This window comes from Podarcis melisellensis (assembly GCF_964234715.1).
Source record: "Podarcis melisellensis genome assembly, chromosome: 12".
In the NCBI taxonomy this organism is placed as follows: Eukaryota; Metazoa; Chordata; class Lepidosauria; order Squamata; family Lacertidae; genus Podarcis; species Podarcis melisellensis.
The window spans coordinates 33,731,836-33,737,835 of NC_138544.1; positions in this window are offsets into that span (position 1 = coordinate 33,731,836).

Genomic DNA, 6,000 nt, shown 5'->3' on the forward strand with positions numbered 1-6,000 from the left:
ATGAAGGTGACAGAACCCTTTAAATCACACAAACCTACAGCAATATGGGCTTGAATCCATCCTGCAAAATTCTTACAGTCTGTAGGACACCCGAAGAGTTTCTTAAACAGACACGGCTTAAAAGTTTGTGTCCTTTCAAACATTACCAGACTACAAGCTCCCACTGCTGTTCACTGGAGACTCACAACATATAGTGTCTCCAGATTCCCCATCCCTGGTCTAAATCATGGGGAACTTGGAGCTGGAGCTGAACATATGGATATACAAATCCTTGTTTTTTATTATTTAAATATTTATGAACAACACTTTCCTTTAAAATATCGCTCTGTCACGCTCAGAGTAGCTACATTGAAATAATGGTCTACCAGGCAAGGGAGCTCACACCAGTGCAGTCCATTCAATCATTTAATGGCATGGAGGATGTCAGTCAAAGGAGGGCCAGTGTGGTGTTGTGGTTAAGAGCGGTAGTCTCGAAATCTGAGGAACCGGGTTCGCATCTCCGCTCCTCCACATGCAGCTGCTGGGTGACCTTGCGCTAGTCACACTTCTCTGAAGTCTCTCAGTCCCACTCACCTCACAGAGTGTTTGTGGTGGGGAGGAAGGGGAAGGAGAATGTTAGCCGCTTTGTGACTCCTTTGGGTAGTGATAAAGCAGGATACCAAATCCAAACTCCTCTTCTCCTCTTCAATGGCCAATTGTCATCTTCTACCTACATGGTCGCAGGCAGTGCGCCTTCAGATAACAGTCACTGGGAATCTCAGGCGAGGAGGGTGATCTTGCACTCTAGTTCTGCTTCCCACACGCATTCATCTGTTTGACCACAGTGAGAATAGGATGCTGGACTCCACCGACCTTTGGTCTGAACCAGCAGGCTCCCCTTTCCATCCTATTGCATGGTTCCATCGTGAATGACTTGTGCCGCCTGACTGCAGTTTCTATTTCATGTTTTATTTTGCAAATCACTTTGGAGACCTTTGGGTCGAAAGGCAAGACTCAAAATGTTTTGAGTGACGCAAATGTTTTCAATGAATAAACAAGGGTCAAAGCTGGGACCGGTTTTGTTCCCACTTCTGCCAGTAGCCGCCTGCAAAGTTTGATTGCCAAAGTCATCTAATCTGATGCAGGCTGCAGATGCAAATGGGGAATTGTGCTAAAATTGGAAGTCAAACCACACTGGGTAGGGGCGGATTCTCCCTGCTGCTATGCTGAGCAGTGGCAAACACAATAGCTCTGAGGTCAGAGAGTTTGGCACAGTGCATCTCATCCTTTGTTGGAGCGCTAGGCAGACACGACAGCATTGGCCCTGCATTATCTCTGGTGCTGTACAAGGATCCACTTTGCTCTTTCAAGCTTTTCCTTCTGCCTGAGACATATGTGTATGGCAAGCAAAGCCTGGTGCCATTACGGACTTCCCCATCTGTTCCTTCCCTTTATTGATAGCAGAATGCAAACAGTGGACCTTATCACGGCAGTGGATAAAGCCAGGGCACGGACATTTACGGCTCTGAGAATATGCTGAGCAGCTCCACACATGCCCTGCATCCAATATATATTCCATTATATATCCAGAGAAAACCGAAATTGTTGGTTGAACTGATTGAATGCTAAAGAGTGCTATTCCTCAGGGTGGGAGTGGGGGGAAACAGCAGGATAAGCCCTCAGAGCAAGTCATTTTGCTCCTCCCTCCCTCCCAGCACTTTCATTTCTGAAACATGGATTGGAGGGTGAAAGGTGTGCGTGGGTGTGTGGGTGTGTGGGTGTGTACACACACACACACACACACATCATTTGCCCATGTTATCTGCCTCTGCCTTTTTTATGCCACACAAGGAGTGTGATCTAACACCACAGATTCACAAAGCAAAACCTTGCCTTGCCACCTTCACAGCCTTCTCAATAAGTGTTAATATCTTTCTGCCAAGCTGTCTCAAAATGTGGAACACTCAAATGGAAGAGTGCTATAACAGTTTGAACAGAGCTTAGTACTTTTCACAGGCCACAAAAGCCATCTGGCAACCAAAACGTCAACATGACAGCTCCTGAAATCAGTTTTAGTTTTAGTTTATATATATATATCCCCAATGGGACCCAAGGCAGCTTACAGATAAAAACAATAATTGATTAAAAGGGAGGACAATAAAAAACAATGAGTCATACAGTCCAATGGTCAAACACAGATTCAGGTGCAATGCAATGAGAAAGATTCAAAGTCAAACCTTGAGGCCGGGTTCCTGTCTCTGAAGAAGATCCAGTGTTGGAATCCCAGGGTCACAGTCTGGTGGAGCTCCCAAAACAGTGAAGTTGTAGTCCATCAAGTGTAGAAGTTGAGCAGACAAAGAATCTTTGCTTTGCTTTGCTTCCCCCCTCCCTCCCAATCTTGTTTGAGGCACCTGAGCTTGCTCCAGCTGAGATACTGTGCCTCTTGTCTTAACGAAGCATGTGATCCTCACCTGCCCTGAGCTCAATCTAGCTGAGTGACCACAAGCCTCTTCCTGGACCTAACGAGTCCCATGATCTTCACCTGATAGTAAGCTGGGCTGGGCTCTCTTGCTTGCCTCAGTCTCTTAAAGTGCACTTCCTGCTGTTCACAACGCCTCAGAGGCCATCATGTTGTCAGAGAAGGGAGCACCTGCACCTCCACTTCTGGTGATGGGTCTACTGCCCCTTTGACATTCTCTGATGTCCACTGAGTACCTCCTAAGCCCCCTGCCTGCCCTTCCCCATCTTCAGCTTGTCCCAGTGTGTACCAATCCTGGCTACACCCCTCGCTAGGATCCTCTTCACCTTCCTCGGTGTCCTGCCAGTTCATGACACCATGGCTGTTTAAAGTGATACTGCTTTGAATATAAAATATAGATGAGTCCAGAATCATGCCTTACCTTTTTATCATCTATGTAGAGGTAGATAAATTCTGGCCTGATCTGGACCCTCCAACGAAGCTTTTGGGCGCCCCAAGACCCCACCAATTTTGGCAGTAGTGGGGGGGGGGGGATAAAAAATGGACACAGTATGTATTGTTTCCTTATTAGATGCTCTTATGTACTGCTTTTATCATAATAATCCCGACATGGTTTCTATACAATAAAAGATTGATGAGAAGATAATATGCGGCTGAAAAAAGTAACAATAAATAATTTCATGATATGTACTAACAGTACTAGAGAGATCCAGCTATAGAAAAATCGGAGCCAGTTTGGTATAGTAATATGAATAGGATTATTCCACCCCGTGGCCTCTATTTGTGACTGCTGGGCCCCAGATCAGGCCATGTGTCCTGCTTCTACCAACCTGAGAACACCGTCCCCTGCCCTGGGTCTGTCTCCAAAGCAATCCAGGGGGTGCAGCTCAGGAGGAGGGTGGGGCTTGTGTGCCTCTGAGTTTGAGAGAGAGTGTGTGAGAATACACCCACTTTTAGCCACACCCACTGCTATCATGTGCCCATCTCCAAAGGGTTGCCCAAGGGTAAATGTGACCCTCAGGCTCAAAGGGGCCTATTCTGGCTCTAGATCAATTCTTGTTCCACATCAACCTTTCCCAACCTTGGGTCCCCATTTGTGGTTGAAGTACAACCAGCATGGCCATTGGGCTGGAATGAAGTGAAGCATAATCCAACCACACCTGGGAAGCCAAGGTTGGGAAAGGCTGCTCTAGATAATGTTTTCTCTCTATGTCTTCCATTTTGTTCGCTCAACCAGTCATCCCTTAGCACTGAGACATTCCACACACACACCCATCTCCATGGATTACGATCGCATGTCTTATCATTTGCAGTTAAACCTTTTTCAAATAACAAAAGGCTCCCCAACGGGTGAACACTTCAAATTAAGCTGCAAGAGACTATAAACCATGACTGCAGCCATCTGCATTTGTTTTGCATTTCATTACTTTCAACTGCGTGACCTCATCTCTCAAGCAGTTGCTGTGAAACACAGTTGCTCAGAAAAGTCATGTGTGCATATAATAATGGCAGGAACCATTCTGTTCTTCATGTTGGTCCTACGACAGCACGTCCAGGAATCAGCTGGGCAGTGGACATAACCACAATCTATGGTCCTTGCAGCAATTATTTGGCTAAAGCAGGGAGAGAACGCTTTTAATTATGGCAACTGGAGGACCTGCCGGTGCAATTAAAAATTCATGGCCAAATTATCAGTAATCCCTTAATCTAGAAATTCTAAGTGTCAGAATTCATGACTCATGATTTGTATTAGCTTATTTATCTAATTGCAATAGCTCTGCACCCATTGTGGGCTACTAACAAACTTACATAACAAAAAAATGGTGATTGCCTTGAGGACAAGATGTAATTTAGATTTCACCCACAGGTGAGATATAATCTTATTATATTGAAAAGTGGGTCTTTGACTCTTACTGTGAAGGCATCATTTTCTCTTCTACTCTGTATTTGTCAGATGTTGTGTTGGTTCTGTTTTGCTGCAGGTCATCTGCCATCAAAAACTACATTGTTCGTCTCACTACCCATTGTGGTGAAATTATGTAAGTTTTATGATTTATGTCAATAACTATGTTAATTGCCTTCCAATAGAAGTTTAAATCTAAAATTTTAGTTTTTCATCTCATCACATTTTTGAGCTATGAGGGTTTGAAATTTCCAAAAAAAACCAAACAACCATTTTGGCTTTGCCAGGCTAAAGAAAAACCTTAAAGGCTCAGGCCAGCATTGAGATACATCAAAAGTAAAAACACCAATCTCTTCAGAACTTCATGGGCTTTAATATGATATGCCACATGATGGACTTACTTTAAAATTTAAACTTTTCCTCTAAACTAAAACATCCCAAATGGTGCAACCTTTCCCCACAAGTTTACCCGTATTTTTTGCTGTATAAGATGCACCAGACCATAAGATGCACCTAGTTTTTGGAGGAGGAAAACAAGAAAAAAAATATTCTGAATCCCAGAAGCCAGGACAGCAAGCGGGATCGCAGTTCAGCTCCCTGGCTTGTGGGATAGCCATGCACAGCCTCTCCCTGGCAGCGGGATGAAGGCTCCTGTTGCCTGGAAGAGGCTACACACAGCTATGGCTCCCCCAAGAGCCGCGCTCCCTTTAAAGAGCGTGGGGGGTGTGTGTGCAGCTCTTGGGGGCTTTTCCCCGAGGAGGGAGAAGGGCTCCACGCGGCTCTTTAAAGGGAGCGCTGAACAGAGCCTCCCACCTTCATTCGCTCCATAAGACGCACACACATTTCCCCTTACTTTTTAAGAGGGGGGGAAGTGCATCTTATAGAGCGAAAAATACGGTATGTGGACCAATATAAACTTCTCTTTCCACATTTGTATGGAAGTAAGTTCATTAGACTTGCAGAATCCAAATAATGTGCTTACAGTTCAAATGGAAAATTGTGAAGCTTGTGCTACACTTATTTTCATCAAGATGTGGGAAATGGTCGATTTGGATGTTTGGGTTGTGAATTTCAGCTTTCTGAAAGTGACAATCATCGCAGGGCAGCCTTATTAAAGCCAATGGGAGGCTTTGGTTGGAAAAATGGATTGCTGGCATAATGAGTTACTAAGATTCCCCCCCCCCCCGGTCATTTTGTTTGCTTCTGCATCCTCTTGCCAATGAGTGCATTTTTTTCCAGAGCCATCTCAAAGGTTTTTCTCTGTTCTACTACAGTGGAAGAATTGATTCATTTGTGAAGGGAAACTTCAGCGGGGGCAGTGGGGGGGACACAGCAAAAGACAGATATATCTATATTTTGCTAAAAATACCTTTTGGTTCAAACCACAAACAGCACATTGACAGTGCTAAAGTGATAATGTCGTAAGACAGAGGGAATCATTTTCAGTGTGTCCCAAATTCAATTTCGTTTGTGGCCTCTGTGCTTTACTTCATGTTTAGAACACTGACATTACATGATTCCTGCACCTTAATTTTTTCATTTACTGGGCTTTGCATTATGAGTAATGTGCGTAGCATGTAACGTGTGTTGTTTATGTGGTGCTTATTTCATTTAGACTTTTCTTCTGGTTGGCTATAAA